Genomic DNA, 18,220 nt, shown 5'->3' with positions numbered 1-18,220 from the left:
GTTTCAGAGACTCAGAGCGGCTGGTGTGTGTTCAAAAAAGTCAGTTTTACTGTAAAATAAAATAATAATAATAATAATAATTATTATTATTTTTAAATAAACACACACACACACTCACTCACTCACTCACTCACACACACAGTTGCACACAGTCGTAACACAGTCGCACGCACACACATAATTGAACACACACACACACACACACACACACACACACACACACAGCTGTCTTTCATTTCCCGCCATGCAGTCGCAGATGGAGATACAGTGTGAACTTTAACACAGGGATTCTTGGCATTCCTTCAGGTTGTGTGTGTGTGTGTGTGTGTGTGTGTGTGTGTGTGTGTGTGTGTGTGTGTGTGTGTGTTACTCCAGCAGATGCTCAGAAACAGAGAGAGTACCTGTTCCCTCACACACAGACACACACACACTCACTCAATGAGAAACATCCTCTCTCGTCAGATAAGGTCCTGTAGTGGCTCGCTCATATTTAACTCGTGACAATTAAAATCAAGAGCAGAAAACATCGTCAGGAAACACGAGATCACACCGTACGTGAAGCAGGACGTCACGTCTTCAACTCTTCAATAATACAACATTTCACTCCATTGAGGCGGTCCGTTCACTAAAAGTTATTATGAGTCTTTTCTTGATTGATTCGGTAAAAGAACTGTTCACACGAATCATGTTTGACAGTCGGTCTGATCATGTAGTGAGACTGAGAACAAAACACCGGAAAGCTATTTACCGGTATTATTATTTTTTACTATTTTGCATCGCTCAAAATCTCTCTCTCAAACGATTCAGACTGCAAACTCACAACTCAAGTAAAATATCATTTCTTTTGCTGTGGTGCGACAGACACAGGACCAGAGGTGTGCAGAGTTCCTGAACACTAGAGTAAAGGTACAGATACCTTACAGTGACAATGACTCCATTACAAGTTACAAGTCACCAATTCCAGTCTTCGAGTATCTGATTATAACAGTACTTTAGTGTTTTACTCACACTGAACACGGCTCAAAGATGCACTAGTCCTCGACACCTAAGAGACATGCCAGTGAAAGTAAGAAACAACTGATTTGTAAGATGAGAAATCATGTTTATTTTCTAAAATAACACCTAAATATTGCAATAAATAAAGGTAGACACAACAGCCTCTTAAACGTCTATAAACTCTCAAATCTCAGTTAAGTCTCAGAGTCGACTTCATAAACATATAATTAGTTAAACAATTAACGTCAGCCAGAGATGAAGCACGTTAAAAGATGAAACCCGGAACGACCCTTCGATTGCACTCGCAGAGCAACATTATTTCGCATTGACGTCTGATATAAAACAGAGCAGCCGTGTGAGTCAACAGCATTACATATTATCCAGATCCTATAATGTTCCCTCCTCTTATGGGCCATAATTTACACTTCTGGAGCATTTGATTTACTTTCTCTCTAAAGTACACTTATAAAATAAGGTTTTATGTTAGTTTATCATGCTCCACCACAACTAAACTAAACAGGCTGTTCTTGGTACTGTACCTTTAAGAGTTCTTCAAGAGCTGTAAGATATGCAAATACACTCTGATATGACTGGCCAACATTTGCGCATCAACACCGTTGTTCATTTGGGAATGATTAATGAGACAGCCACTGGCTCATTAGCATATGCACCGCCCACATTTACATAAACATTAATTGATATGTAAAAGGAGGCGGTTATATGTTAATGAGCTCGTGGTTTTGATGTCATAATCAGTAAGATTTCACTTCCTTGTATGGACTGGAGAAGTTACATGTAATTAGCTAAACTTTTATTTTGACTGATTCATTAAAAGATCTTGCTCATATGAATCACTTGTTGGTGAATCGGTCTGATCATGTAGTGAGAACAAGACGAGCTCATGGTTTTGATGTCATAATCACAATGATTTTGTTTCCATATATGGACTGGAGAAGTTTTGAGCTCTTAAAGCGACAGTACGTTTATTCTACTTGTTTGAAAGATCCTGAAAAATCATTTTACTTATGAAATAACCCCGTTTAAACTACAATGATCGCCGTTAGGTCATAGAAAAGCAAACCTAAACCCAAAGCAAACATGCAAATCCACTCCAGTCTAAATAATTAGTCATATATGAAGACATGATTTGGAGTGCTTTAGCTTTGATCTGGATCTGGCAGGGAAGGGTGTGCGTGTGTGTGTGTGTGTGTGTGTGTGTGTGTGTGTGTGTGTACTCTGGCCTGATGTAAATGGATCGATATCAAGATCAATAGGTCCCCGTCTCTCTGGACACAGATCTGGTTTATTCACCAGACCAGTTCAGTCCACACGCATCTGAAGAAATCTTTGACATTAATACTTCTCAGTGTTATTACAGTTTTAATTTTATTACAAATGTATTAATGTATTAATGTTTAGCTTTCATGTTAATTGTAGTTTAATTTTCAGTCATTTTATTAAGTGCTTTCATCATTTTATTATTCTTTTATAAAAATATTGCTATTTAAGGTTGAATTTATTTTTATTTTAGTTTAAAGGGGGGGTGAATTACTGTTTCATGCATACTGAGTTTTTTACACTGTTAAAGAGTTGGATTCCCATGCTAAACATGGTCAAAGTTTTAAAAGTTAAGTTGTACGTTTGAAGGAGTATTTCTGTTCCAAAAATTGTCCTTCCGGTTTGTCACAAGTTTCGGAAAGTTTTTTTCGAGTATGGCTCTGTCTGACGTAAGAGAGGGCGGAATTTCCTTATATGGGTCCTAAGGGCTCTTCTCCGGTAAGATCGCGCGCGCGCACACTCGTAAAACAGAGCAAGAGAGTGAAAGCAGTTCGCCATCAAAGCGCCCTGCCCGGCTTTTGGGAAGTCAATGTCACCAAAGAAGTGTGTTTTTAGTTGCCAGGGCAAGACAACCCTGCACAGATTCCCAAAGAACCCAGCGTTAAGGCACCCGTGGATGGAGTTTGTTTTCCTGAGCATAAACGGAGTTGTGCAAGACTGTTGTTCCCTGCATTTCGACGATGATTGTTTTATAAACAAAGCCCAGATCGTCTAATGCTTAAGGATCGAGCAGTCACAATGATAAAGGTTCGCGGTCGTGCGTTGGAACGGTGAGTAAAACTGTTGAACAAATGTCTCTGTGTGTTGTTAGCTCGCGCGTTAGCACAGCTTTAGCTTCGCCCACACGGCCCGCCCCCAGCCGCTCGTTTTTTTCCGGAAAGACTCGGTACAGCCAATCTTTCAATTAAAAATATAATAAAACAAAAGACTTTTTGGAGATATGAAGGATGCAATATTACTCTATAGGTACTCAAGATTAACAGGAGATTGAGTGAAAATGAGCATTTCACCCCCCTTTAAGTATTAGTTTATTTCAAGTTAATATTTTTATTGCCTCAACTATAACATATTTCAGTTTATCGGCAAGGCAACATTTCTAATTTTTATTTAGTTTAAGTTTTTCAACTAATATGTTATTTTATTTCAGCGTATATTAATTAACAGAAACGATTCTATTAGTTTTAGTTTCCGATATTAACCCTGTGACGCACACATTACAAAAAAGTGAATATGAGAACAGGATTCTAAAAATCTTTTTTTTTTATTTTAATTTAATCAAATTTTTAATTATTCATAAAATGCGAATGTTATTAACAACATTTAAATACTTTTATTTATTTATTTATTTATTATTTCCGTGAGAGCAACGGGTTAAATTCCCAGTAAAAATCACATGAATTAACAATTTTTTTTTTTTTTTTCATAAAAACATTGTCAAATGCATTTAATGTAAATGTGAATACCCTCAAAGGGCAGTTGAGAAACATTCATACTAAATACATTTTAAAAATAATTAATTTCGAGTCTGACTTTAACCATGAATTCTGCCATGCTAAAAATCACAATCATAAAGATTTCATACGCATGTTCCACAACAACGGCATTTCCATGACCATAAATGAGAAATAGTCACAAATATTAGGTTAATTTGTATTTCCAACAACTCAAAAATGTGTTATACATAATATAAGAGTTAAAACCTGACAAAATGTTTTTTTTTAAAAAAGGAACATAAAAATTATGAAATATTTCAGATTCTGCTCTATTTTACAGACAGATTTTCTTGCTTCCACTGAAGCACTTTGAGCTCAAATCACACTGGAGAACATGATCAAACAACAACAAAAAACACTAGATTAAATGTGAAAAAAATGCAAAAAAGAAGCATTTTTTATCAGCAGCTTCAGAGTTTCGGCAGTTCATGCCCACTGACCTCACAACCAGGTCTTGAAAGGTTTGTGTCCCTCCAGACATGATTCATTTCCCAAAAACACAATGAACACATTAAGACCCCAACAATTAGATTTTCTCACCCTGCATTGAGAGCTTCCCCAGTCCGTATATATGATGCAAAGATGTCCTGCCTCATCCGATCCTCTCCCAGAAATCACATTACGCTTCCCAGAGCGGGAGAAATTAGATTTGATCCGCACTCCTCCGTCCACGCACTTCCTTCACTCCCACTCTCCGGATCATCTCTCCGGGACCCGAAGACTCACCGGCCGGCAGCTTGAAGCAATTCTCCTCCTCTTTTCTCTTCATCCGACAGCGTTGCACAGATTGAATGTCCTCCTCTCGTCTACAGCGGTTTAATTGCTCTGAGCTTTACTGAAAGTGGATCAAGATGACCACGATTCTGACAGCAGAGCTGAGGGTCCACTTACACTCTCAGTGCATCGCTCTTATAAACCTGTGCAAGACATCCACCTCACACTCCAAAAAATCACAAGTTCTTTTTTATACACAAATCTTGGGTTGAGCCTTATGGGTACATTTTTTTTGGGTTATTTTTTCAGTGTTTGGGTAGTTTTTGTGTTACCCAGATCCTGGATCAGACGTAACAACCCAGTGTTTGGGTAGTTTTTGTGTTACCCAGATCCTGGGTCAGACGTAACAACCCAGTGTTTGAGTAGTTTTTGTGTTACCCAGATCCTGGGACAGACGTAACAACCCAGTGTTTGAGTAGTTTTTGTGTTACCTAGATCCTGGGACAGACGTAACAACCCAGTGTTTGGGTAGTTTTTGTGTTACCCAGATCCTGGGTCAGACGTAACAACCCAGTGTTTGGGTAGTTTTTGTGTTACCTAGATCCTGGGACAGACGTAACAACCCAGTGTTTGGGTAGTTTTTGTGTTACCCAGATCCTAGGTCAGACGTAACAACCCAGTGTTTGGGTAGTTTTTGTGTTACCCAGATCCTGGGTCAGACGTAACAACCCAGTGTTTGGGTAGTTTTTGTGTTACCCAGATCCTGGGTCAGACGTAACAACCCAGTGTTTGGGTAGTTTTTGTGTTACCCAGATCCTGGGTCAGACGTAACAACCCAGTGTTTGGGTAGTTTTTGTGTTTCCCAGATCCTGGGTCAGACGTAACAACCCAGTGTTTGGGTAGTTTTTGTGTAACCCAGATCCAGGGTCAGACGTAACAAACCCAGTGTTTGGGTAGTTTTTGTGTTTCCCAGATCCTGGGTCAGACGTAACAACCCAGTGTTTGGGTAGTTTTTGTGTTACCCAGATCCTGGGTCAGACGTAACAACCCAGTGTTTGAGTAGTTTTTGTGTTACCTAGATCCTGGGTCAGACGTAACAACCCAGTGTTTGAGTAGTTTTTGTGTTACCCAGATCCTGGGTCAGACGTAACAACCCAGTGTTTGGGTAGTTTTTGTGTTACCCAGATCCTGGGTCAGACGTAACAACCCCAGTTTTTGGGTAGTTTTTGTGTTTCCCAGATCCTGGGTCGGACGTAACAACCCCAGTGTTTGGGTAGTTTTTGTGTAACCCAGATCCTGGGTCAGACGTAACAACCCAGTGTTTGGGTAGTTTTTGTGTTTCCCAGATCCTGGGTCAGACGTAACAACCCCGTGTTTGGGTAGTTTTTGTGTTACCCAGATCCTGGGTCAGACGTAACACAACCCAGTGTTTGGGTAGTTTTTGTGTTACCCAGATCCTGGGTCAGACGTAACAACCCAGTGTTTGGGTAGTTTTTGTGTTACCCAGATTCTGGGTCAGACGTAACAACCCAGTGTTTGGATAGTTTTTGTGTTACCCAGATCCTGGGTCAGATGTAACAACTCAGTGTTTGGGTAGTTTTTGTGTTACCCAGATCCTGGGTCAGACGTAACAACCCAGTGTTTGAGTAGTTTTTGTGTAACCCAGATCCTGGGTCAGACGTAACAACCCAGTGTTTGGATAGTTTTTGTGTTACCTAGATCCTGGGTCAGACGTAACAACCCAGTGTTTGGATAGTTTTTGTGTTACCCAGATTCTGGGTCAGACGTAACAACCCAGTGTTTGGATAGTGTTTGTGTTACCCAGATCCTGGGTCAGACGTAACAACCCAGTGTTTGGATAGTTTTTGTGTTACCCAGATTCTGGGTCAGACGTAACAACCCAGTGTTTGGATAGTGTTTGTGTTACCCAGATCCTGGGTCAGACGTAACAACCCAGTGTTTGGATAGTTTTTGTGTTACCCAGATTCTGGGTCAGACGTAACAACCCAGTGTTTGGATAGTGTTTGTGTTACCCAGATCCTGGGTCAGACGTAACAACCCAGGGGTTGAGTTATTTATCGTGGGCTCTCCTCTTCAGAAGAGAGCAGTGCAACTCCGTCAAATTGGTGCGTGTCTTCGGTAAAATACAGGTTTGTGTAAATTTTTGTGTCTACAGTATAAATACGTTATTGTTCTGTATATCGTTTAATTTTATGCAAAGCAAAAGGGGCGCGATGTAAGTCTGATTATAGTTTGATGATTATAGTGCGATGATTATAGTTTATGAACTATACTCATGAATACATATAATGCACAAATTATATATATATTACTTATATACATTTATTTACAAAAATAAAAAGCCAATTACAGTATCTATGTTGTTTTTTAATGTTCTTAATTTGTTTTATTTTGTCAAAATTAATAATTTATCGGATATAATTCATAAATACATAAGCTATATATATATATATATATATATATATATATATATATATATATATACACTTTTGGAACCGTTTTATTCAACTGACTTCAACTTCATGAACAGCTAATCTGCGTTGAGAGAGTCTGGAGCATGCATATGATCTGAAGAATTCCTACACTGCTGTCATTCATAAATCATAAATCAAAGCTATGTTCTGACAAAGCACTTGCATTACAGTAAAAGCAACGCCAGAAAAACACTTGAAGTAAGCCGTCTCATGTTTCAGTGATTAGATTCACTATGACGGGTCATCAGAACTTCTGCTAGCCGCTGGTTCCATGAGTGTTGCAGAAAATAAGCAGTAATAAGTCATAAGCAATAAGCGGTAACTAGCGAGAGCAGCTTCTCTGTTCTTCAACTCGCTGACGGATAGACAGATCGCTGTCACAACAGAGCCAGTGTGTTTCAGAGCTTTTGTTTCTGGATGTGACCAGGAGGGAACGTGTGTGTGTGTGTGTGTGTGTGTTCAGCACAGAGCAGTGGATGATGGATGTAAGGAGTGAGTCTCTCACGTCACAAGTCACACAGACCTGGACTCAACTGTGAAACCAGAAACCTGTGTGTGTGTGTGTGTGTGTGTGTGTGTGTGTGTGTGTGTGTGTGTGTGTGTGTGTGTGTGTGTGTGTGTGTGTGAGAGAGAGAGATGGAAAAGCCATCGTGAGCCCTGATCGCTCGCTTCTGTTGTTTCTGCACTTCCTGCTCATGTCAAATATATAAAGTTTTCCGTTTAGATTCAGAAACAAGAACCGGTTCATATCGAGAACTGCAGGAGGGCTGAGGAATACGGTTACGATATAGGAATAATGATTTCGCTTGTGATAAAAAAAAAGCGACATTGTGGATACTCTAATCTGCTTTTTATTGGCTCGTTAAACTTGCATCTCTCCACTGATGTTTTAATATAGCATCTGATTTAGTAGCAACTAAACAAACTTTTATTTCATATGAAATATTTTATAAAAATGAAAAATATTTAATATTTGTAAAAAAAATGATAATATATAAAAATAATATATTAAATATTTAATATGAAATATTTAATCATTTTATGAAAAAAATATTAAATATTTATAAAAATTACCATATAAAATATAATACAAAAAAATAATATATATATTATTATATTATATTATATTATATTATATTATATTATATTATATTATATTATATTATATTATATTATATATAGCATTTTGAATTTGCTTGGCCACAAGGATTGTTTCTCTGACCAAAAACACTATTTATTGCTGAAACTTAAGGCTGAAAAAAGATTTTTTTTAAATCTATATTGCCCAGCCCTACTCAGAACTGGTTCCTTTTAATTAAAAACGAACAAACATTAATATTCTTCTGATGACTAAAACACGCTTTTCTGTTCACACTAAAAATAATCTGTAAAATAATGAAAACGTGAATCCCGCAGCGCAAAAATAAAGCATGATTTATGTGAGTTTACAGTCTGAAGTGAGTAAAAGACTGGACAGTGCTAATGAACAGAAAACATCTATCATGACGTCCTCGCTGAACACTGAGAGTTCGCACTCAGTCTGGAATCGTGAACTATAAGAATCGTTCATGGAGTCATGGAGGAATCAGAAGTGTTCAGACTCACGGCTCCAGTCTTCCCTCTGAATCCCGGAACCCAGCACCCATAATGCATCTGTGCTCTGATTTAATGGATTCAACACTCTGAGTGATTCACACACACTCTTACCGGCAGCTTTTAGAGCGTCTCCCGAAACACTTCACGAAGAGCTGACGCTCAACAAACACCACGGATGGATGATGGAGGGCTTTGAATTGCTTCCCTGTGTCCGGGTCGCTCCGGTGGGAAATCAGAGACGGAGAGGCCGTTAATCTCCCGCGTCGCGTGTCAAAAGCCAGACGCATTTAGTTTTCAGCGTGTGACACTTTGAAGAGATAATAACTCAAATCATCTGTGCTGCTTTTTATCCTCAGAGCCTCAGAGACATCAGAGATGAGAGTTTGATTCCTTTCACATGCGACGGGAAACCGGAACGTTGTTATAAAGAAGAGTGTTTATATGATTATTAAAATTTCTCCACTTCTGAAAACTTCTTTCATGCTGATGAAATAAGGCCAGGTGGGCATAGGGTGGCCATTTCCATAACACCCAAAAGGACGACACTTTGCAGCATTTAGTGAGGCAAGAATAATTGCATAGGACTCTGGTGTACTCGCAACCACACTGAGATGAACCTGTCTTGCAAAGTGCACAGTGCCTGAAAACATAAAATTTCTGGACTTCAGGAAATAAAAGAAATACATAAATAAACAAATAATGAATGCAAAAAATAAATAAGTACACATTTCAGTTCTTAACAAAGAAGTTTCCCCTCTGCAGCAGCGCAGGCGACACCAGCCCCTCTAGGGTCATCATGGACAAACTCGTGCTCTTCTGTCCATTCCGGATTAAATGAGGTCTGACGTTTCGCATGTTAACGGTATGATATGACGTAGCCAGCACGTGGACTCCACGACGTGGAGGCTTGTTTACGCTTTTAACCAATGATATATCAGATATTTATTTGACAGCGCTTTCAGCCAATCATTTGTTTGACCACAGATCTTACGGCATTAGACGCTATGTTGCTGCGTCCCAATAAAGATTCTAGAGCAGGGTTTTTAGGCCGATTCAGCGCAACTCCAAAAAGGAGGATAAATGAGTGTCCAGCTTGAGGGTGCGCCGGACAGGGGGCTTAAAATCCGGACTGTCCGGCCAAAATCCGGACGTATGGCCACCCTAGGTGGGCGGGGCTAAATATTATCAATCATTCCGATGCCAACCAATAATGTGAACCTAAATCTAGAGGACAGAAGATCACAGGGATTAAAAGGTGGACTCCTTTTACTGCAGACAATAACAAACCACCTTAGCAACACCCTGGCAAACACACACACAACACTGTTGCAATAGCCTAGCAACATCCTGGCAACCACACACACAACACTGTTGCAACAGCCAAGCAACATCCTGGCAAACACACACACAACACTGTTGCAACAGCCAAGCAACATCCTGGCAACCACACACACACACACACAACACTGTTGCAATAGCCTAGCAACATCCTGGTAACCACACACACAGCACTGTTGCAACAGCCTAGCAACACCCTGGCAACCACACACACACACACAACACTGTTGCAATAGCCTAGCAACATCCTGGTAACCACACACACAGCACTGTTGCAACAGCCTAGCAACACCCTGGCAACCACACACACACACACACAACACTGTTGCAACAGCCAAGCAACATCCTGGCAAACACACACACAACACTGTTGCAACAGCCAAGCAACATCCTGGCAACCACACACACACACACACACACACAACACTGTTGCAATAGCCTAGCAACATCCTGGTAACCACACACACAGCACTGTTGCAACAGCCTAGCAACACCCTGGCAACCACACACACACACACAACACTGTTGCAATAGCCTAGCAACATCCTGGTAACCACACACACAGCACTGTTGCAACAGCCTAGCAACACCCTGGCAACCACACACACACACACACACACACAACACTGTTGCAATAGCCTAGCAACATCCTGGTAACCACACACACAACACTGTTGCAACAGCCTAGCAACACCCTGGCAACCACACACACAACACTGTTGCAACAAGCCTAGCACCACCCTGGCAAACCCACACACACACAACACTGTTGCAATAGCCTAGCAACACCCTGGCAACCACACACACACAACACTGTTGCAACAAGCCTAGCACCACCCTGGCAACCACACACACACACACAACACTGTTGCAATAGCCTAGCAACATCCTGGTAACCACACACACAGCACTGTTGCAACAGCCAAGCAACACCCTGGCAAACACACACACAACACTGTTGCAATAGCCTAGCAACATCCTGGCAACCACACACACAACACTGTTGCAACAGCCAAGCAACATCCTGGCAAACACACACACAACACTGTTGCAACAGCCAAGCAACATCCTGGCAAACACACACACACAACACTGTTGCAACAGCCAAGCAACATCCTGGCAACCACACACACACACACACACACACACACAACACTGTTGCAATAGCCTAGCAACATCCTGGTAACCACACATACAGCACTGTTGCAACAGCCTAGCAACACCCTGGCAACCACACACACACACACACACACAACACTGTTGCAATAGCCTAGCAACATCCTGGTAACCACACACAGAGCACTGTTGCAACAGCCTAGCAACACCCTGGCAACCACACACACACACACACAACACTGTTGCAATAGCCTAGCAACATCCTGGTAACCACACACACAACACTGTTGCAACAGCCTAGCAACACCCTGGCAACCACACACACAACACTGTTGCAACAAGCCTAGCACCACCCTGGCAAACCCACACACACACAACACTGTTGCAATAGCCTAGCAACACCCTGGCAACCACACACACACAACACTGTTGCAACAAGCCTAGCACCACCCTGGCAACCACACACACACACACACACAACACTGTTGCAATAGCCTAGCAACATCCTGGTAACCACACACACAGCACTGTTGCAACAGCCTAGCAACACCCTGGCAACCACACACACAACACTGTTGCAACAAGCCTAGCACCACCCTGGCAACCCCCCCCCCCCCACACACACACACACAACACTGTTGCAATAGCCTAGCAACATCCTGGTAACCACACACACAGCACTGTTGCAACAGCCTAGCAACACCCTGGCAACCACACACACAACACTGTTGCAACAGCCTAGCACCACCCTGGCAACCACACACACACACACACACACACACACACACACACACACACACACAACACTGTTGCAATAGCCTAGCACCATCCTGGCAACCACACACACAGCACTGTTGCAACAGCCTAGCACCACCCTGGCAACCACACACACACACACACACACACACACACACACACACACACACACACACACACACACACACACACACACACACACACACACACAACACTGTTGCAATAGCCTAGCACCATCCTGGCAACCACACACACACACACAGCACTGTTGCAACAGCCTAGCACCACCCTGGCAACCACACACACACACGCACACACACACACACACACAAACAACACTGTTGCAATAGCCTAGCAACACCCTGGCAACCACACACACACAACACTGTTGCAACAAGCCTAGCACCACCCTGGCAACCACACACACACACACACACACACACACACACACACACACACACACACACACACAACACTGTTGCAATAGCCTAGCAACATCCTGGCAACCACACACACAGCACTGTTGCAACAGCCTAGCAACACCCTGGCAACCACACACACACACACACACAACACTGTTGTAATAGCCTAGCAACACCCTGGCAACCACAAAGCAACATCCTAGAATCAGTGTAGTGGGTTCTGCACAAATAAAACTCATATATTCAGCCTTGTGCACGGCTCTTTTCTCCAGCGGCCCCTTCAACAACACTGCCACCTCTGTGCTCATTAATGCTTACCCACAATCCTCTGCTCTCATTGGCCACACTCACTTCCTGCAATTATGAAGGCGGAAGGCGGAGGTCAAAGGTCAACTAATGCAGCTCAGACTGCAGACAGAAGCGCAGCTGCAGAGCGAGAGCAAACTCTTTTAGCACACGAATACACTATTCTATATGGTAACTGAAAACACACACACATATACATAGCCTATATATATATATATATATATATATATATATATATATGGGGCAAAGTATATCTTACACACACAAAAATATATAATAAAACAGGCCCATAAGATTTAATGTAATGCTGTGAAAATTAATATATAATATAATTAATATAATATAAACATTATAACAAAAGAGCTACATAAGATTTAATGCAAATCTGTGAAAAATGTGTATAATTAATATAAAGTAAGAAAATAGGCCCATAATATTTACTGCAATGCTGTGGAAATTAATATATAATTATTTTAATAATAATTATAATAAAATAGGCCCATTTACTGTAATGCTATGAAAATTATTATGATTGATATGATATGAGATATGATAGATATATGTCATATCATATGATACAATAAAAGATACAATATATAATATATTATAACCTGATTAAACCCACAAACCTTTATTTTCTTTGACTATCTTTATAAATATATATAAAACACCATAGCAACACCCTGGCAACCACTCAGAACACTCTAGCAACACCCTGGCGACCTGGCACCAAGCGCTGTGTGTTATTGCAGTTGAAAACTCCATTGAAAATTTGTCTTATGTATGAAATAACCTTGAGTAACGCCTATTTTTGAACTTTTAGAGCACTTTCTGCTCCGTATATTCGCATCACTGAGTCCGGTTCCCTGATGTCGTGGCAATCAGGCCTCAAGATTCACATCAAAACGCGGCGCGGCGCCTCTGAATCTGAAATAAACTCATTATTCGGACTCTAAACTCTGACCTCTGCAGCTCCAGGCTTGAAGTTTACCTCGGTGAAAGAATCTCACACGCCTCCGTTCTCCAGGAACATCAGAAGCTTGTTAAATTCTCCCAGAAGCCCCTGGGGTATGCAGATTCAGAGCGGGGGACACGCACAACAGATCCTTTTACGCGCCGCTCACACAAAGACACAGTGTTCGGTGTGTCAGCGCACAATAACCCAAACGTTGAGAATCAAAGCTGAAGGTGACGGTGTGTTTAATGAGACGAGAAACTCCAGAACACCTTCAACCACAGGAACAAACACACGTCACACACTCACGGCCAGTCAAGACACACTGAAGCTGATCATACGAAACACTTTTCATTCTGAGAGACCCATTAGTATATTAGTAATGGACTGGATGGTCAGACAAAATCATCAGACAATATTCATTTTGAGATCAATAACTGCACCTGCTCCGCTGTTCTCCAAACTTTCCAACAGCATTCGCAATAAACAATGCCCATTTTATTTGCCTAAATATTTATTTAGTGCTTACTTTACTTTACTTTATTTGGTATTATAAATATATTATAAATATGTATATATCTGTTATATCTGAGTATTTTAAATATGCATTATAATATATTTTTTAAATATATATTAATATTTACTATAAATATTGCTATAAAAATAATAATAATAATAATATATATATATATGTATAAGTACTGTCAAATCAATTAATCGCATCTAACATTTTTATATATATATATATATATATATATATATATATATATTATTATTTTATATATTTATATATATACATACACACACACATAATATTATCATTTATATATATATATAATATGTGTATATGTATACACACACACACACACACACATTATATTAACAACTTTTATGTTAAACGCGATTAATCTATTTGACAGCATTAATATATATATATACACACACACACACATATATACATATATACATGTATATTATATATATATATATATATATATATATATATATATATATATATATATATTACACACACACACACACATATATACATATATTATATATATATATATATATATATATATATATATATACACACACACACAGGCTACTGTGCATTCTGTGGACAATATTTCTGTATAATTATTATAAATAATAATAACCATCATGTATGATTCTTCATTATTCTAATATAATACTATATCAAAAATAATTAATAATTGTACATGACTATTACTATTAATAATAACAATCATGATTCATGTATAATTATTAATTATTTTAATAATAATAATCATTATTATTTATAGTCATTTTGATATACAAATAACAATTATTTTGCCAAATTATGCAGCCCTACAAACACATTTTTTTTTAAATTGCAAGTTTTTAATCTGAAAATTTTGTAATATAATTTTTCCCCCGCAAAATTATCCAGCCCTACTGTCCTGGTTTATTCTCCGATAAATACCAGTGTTATATTTTCCACTCTGCTCTCTGATACTGGAATCAGCCATCGAACCCAGTACTGATCAAACACTAGAGCTAAAGTGAATCTGCGTTCAGCGACAGTAGCGTCTGCGGCCCGATGAAGATGCGCGGCGAACAGCGTTATGGCACGTTTTTCACACCGTATTTTGCGGCAGTGAAATATAAGCAGTAAAACAGCACCGGCCCACTGGGTTTAATTCAAACAAGCCTCGGGCCGCCAAAGCCAGACCACACAGACAAAACCAGCACTTTCCCACACGCAGGCTTTTAGAAATCCCACCCAAAACACACATCAGGCCCTGTAATGGCTTTCTCTCATTACGCCGCAGTATAAATGACTCCTGTAGCCGCTGACACTCAATAACGCTGACACACTCCCAAAGAACACACTCATCCGACACACGATACTCACGATATCACAACACACTGCCGACCCGCTACGACTGAAGAGATCTGATCCGATGGACAAATCTGTTGGCTTTACTTCATCATCTGCTACACTGATGTCATTTTACAGCTCTCAAACAGGTATTATAGATTGCTGTTTATTAGTGTAAAACAGAATAAAAGTATACTGCATATATTCAGTAGGTAAACCAGTAGCCTACTTTATTCCCAACACAAGCCCTGTGCTTTATCTGAGGGTTCGCTCATGGGAAAATCAGCCTCCAAAATCACACAGCGTTCATTAACGTTCAGATGATGCATGTAAAACGAGTATAAACTTTCCTTTAAAGCTCAAGTGTGTCTTTATTCAATGGTAAAATACTTTCTCACATCCCTTCAGTGCTTGACTTGAGACTTGACCAATGACGTGAGTTTGGGGGTGGGTCTATCTGCGTGAATGACCAATGGCAGACGAGGGGGCGTGTTTAGGGAAACTGTTTGAAAACAGTCATTCTTCCAGTTCAATTTGATGACATGAATAGAGCAGAAATTACACACTTCAGCTTTTAAAACACGGTCAGATCAACACTTTCACTGTGAACAGACCCTTTAGATGTGTTTAAGACAATCACAATTATTTCAGTCAAATGCAACATAAACACACATTCAATAGTGGAGGAAATTTACAAAAAAAAAAAAACTGCCTCCTTACCTCAGTCTGATGAATAAAGTTCCTTATGCATTTGTGATGTTCAGATCTCTCAACATCTACAGGAACAGAATGTTTCGTAAGACCTTGATGAAGCTCAATAAATCATTTCCCTTGAAGGAGTTATGCAATCATTTAATATAATAACAGGTAAAACACCTTCAGGAATCCGTCCTGATCAAACTGTAATTTTGTGCATCAACACATCAGGAAATCTTCCAATAATAACCTGGACAATGTTTGATCTCATTATTATTCATCATTTTCCTACTTAAGAAATCTAGCTAAAGTAATACAAGGATATCATATACTTAAATGCATAAATCGCCTTACTCAAATGATTTTCGTCCATCACAACAGATACATTTCCTTTTTCTTGAACTAGTTCCACTAAAACTCAAGTGCTGACAGCTTGTGAGAGATTGACTCCTTCAGCTCAGTGAGATTCAGTGCGCGAGATTTACGAAAAACGCCGAAACTTTCGTAATTACGAGCACGAGCGCGAGATCGAATTTGACAAACACACATGAACAACCGCGATTATTTTAGTACAAATCTGCGCGTGCATCGCAGATGAACGGTGACTTTATCGATATATACGGCGGAATAAACATTCAAAGTCTCAGTGAATGTGTCAGATTGGCGTTTAAACACTCACCTTAATTCACGAGCCTCTAAAGTCCGTCAGAAAGCTTCATCAGCGCGTGTCCGCGGAACATAGAAACATTCAGCGAAGAATTACTCGGTGCCGTTTGTTCTGAGATTGAACGGACTCCTTCTGCCCAACTCAAGGAGGAAAGCTGGTTTTCTTTCCTTCAGAGTGTGTGTGTGTGTGTGTGTGTGTGTGTGTGTGTGTGGCGCAGAGGCTCCAACCACCGACGCCTCAGAGAAATACACCTCAATGCCGCTTTACCTCACAGAAACCAGCAAATAATACACCACCACCATAAAACCCTTCATAAAATATGCTCTGAACCTCAAATTAATAACATAAACCAGATTCATCAACCAGATCTGGTTCACTGCAAGACGTCAAAGTTTGAACAAAACGAAAAGTACGTTTTTGAACTGGTGGTGGCGCTATAGAGTAGGTCGTAGATACTTCAAAGTTGGTCGGATTGCTATTCAGGACCAACTCTATCTCTGTACCAAATCTGATCATATTCCTGTGTATGGTTGATGCCAAAGACTCCCATTCGGGAATAATACTAATAATAAAGCAATAGAATAATTACATTATACAGCAACTAAAAATATAAAATAAAAACCCTAAATTCACTCTTCACCTCACCTCATTTTTATAATCCAAAAATGTATAAAATATGAATCTGCTAAACCAATAGGTGAATCAGAAATTTTCATTTAGAGAAGCAAAATTATCAAATATATAAAATTGCACCTAAGATATGAACACCCCTTCATATGACCTAAAATAATATAATGAAATGTATACATTTGCACCACCATTTTCCTTCTCTAAACCTCAAACTAACGACGGATCCTAAATACACCTGGAATTTACCTGAAAACAGATAATTAAATACTGTAAATAAAATCTACTTTCATATAAACAAAAACATTTTTTAAATAAAAAATATTTTACTCACAATTGCAAGTTTATATATTGCAATTCTGACTTTCTCGCAATTCAGTTTTTTTCCTCGCAATTGGGAGTTTCTCACAAGTCTGACTTTTTCCTTACAAATCTAACTTTTTTCTCGCAACTTAAGTCTGATATTTTTTCCTCGCAATTGACTTTTTTTCCCTCGCAATTGTTTTTTTTCTATCGCAATTGCAAGTTTATCTCACAATTCTGACTTTCTTGCTACTGCAAATTTATATCTCATAATTCTTTTTCCTCGCAATTCATATTTTTTTCTGATTTGATTTGCGACTTTTTTTTATCGTTATTCTGACTTTTTTATGATTCTGACTGATTTGATTCGCGAATTTATCTCACAATTTTGACAACTTTTCACACAATTCACAACTTTATCATTATTCTGACTTTTTTTCCTCACAATTGGGAGTTTATATCTCGTAATTCTGAGGATATATTAGCCTATAGCCTACTTAGAACTATATCTTTATCGTTATAGTTATTCTCCTCA

At 39.4% G+C, this 18,220-nt stretch overlaps 1 protein-coding gene across 5 annotated transcripts in view; it reads right to left on the bottom strand.

Annotated features, from left to right (window-relative positions):
- The window catches only part of bmpr1bb (bone morphogenetic protein receptor, type IBb), a 116,891-nt gene extending 99,703 nt beyond the window's left edge, over positions 1-17,188 (bottom strand). The window contains exons 1-2 of one of the 5 annotated variants that reach the window (XM_081354049.1): positions 16,768-17,188; positions 16,113-16,168 (exon numbers count right to left, since the gene is read on the bottom strand). The gene's annotated coding sequence lies outside the window, so the exon portion shown is untranslated. Of the gene's footprint in view, positions 1-8,743; positions 8,813-16,112; positions 16,169-16,767 lie in introns of those variants that run through there. The other 4 variants (XM_081354051.1, XM_081354050.1, XM_081354053.1 and 1 more) reach the window with 4 other exon arrangements.
- Positions 17,189-18,220: the final 1,032 nt, after the last annotated feature.

The sequence above is a fragment of the Scardinius erythrophthalmus genome (genome assembly GCF_964197995.2).
Source record: "Scardinius erythrophthalmus genome assembly, chromosome: 23".
Taxonomy (NCBI): Eukaryota; Metazoa; Chordata; class Actinopteri; order Cypriniformes; family Leuciscidae; genus Scardinius; species Scardinius erythrophthalmus.
Note: the sequence above shows the minus strand (reverse complement) of the source record. Positions and strands in the feature narration are given on the sequence as shown.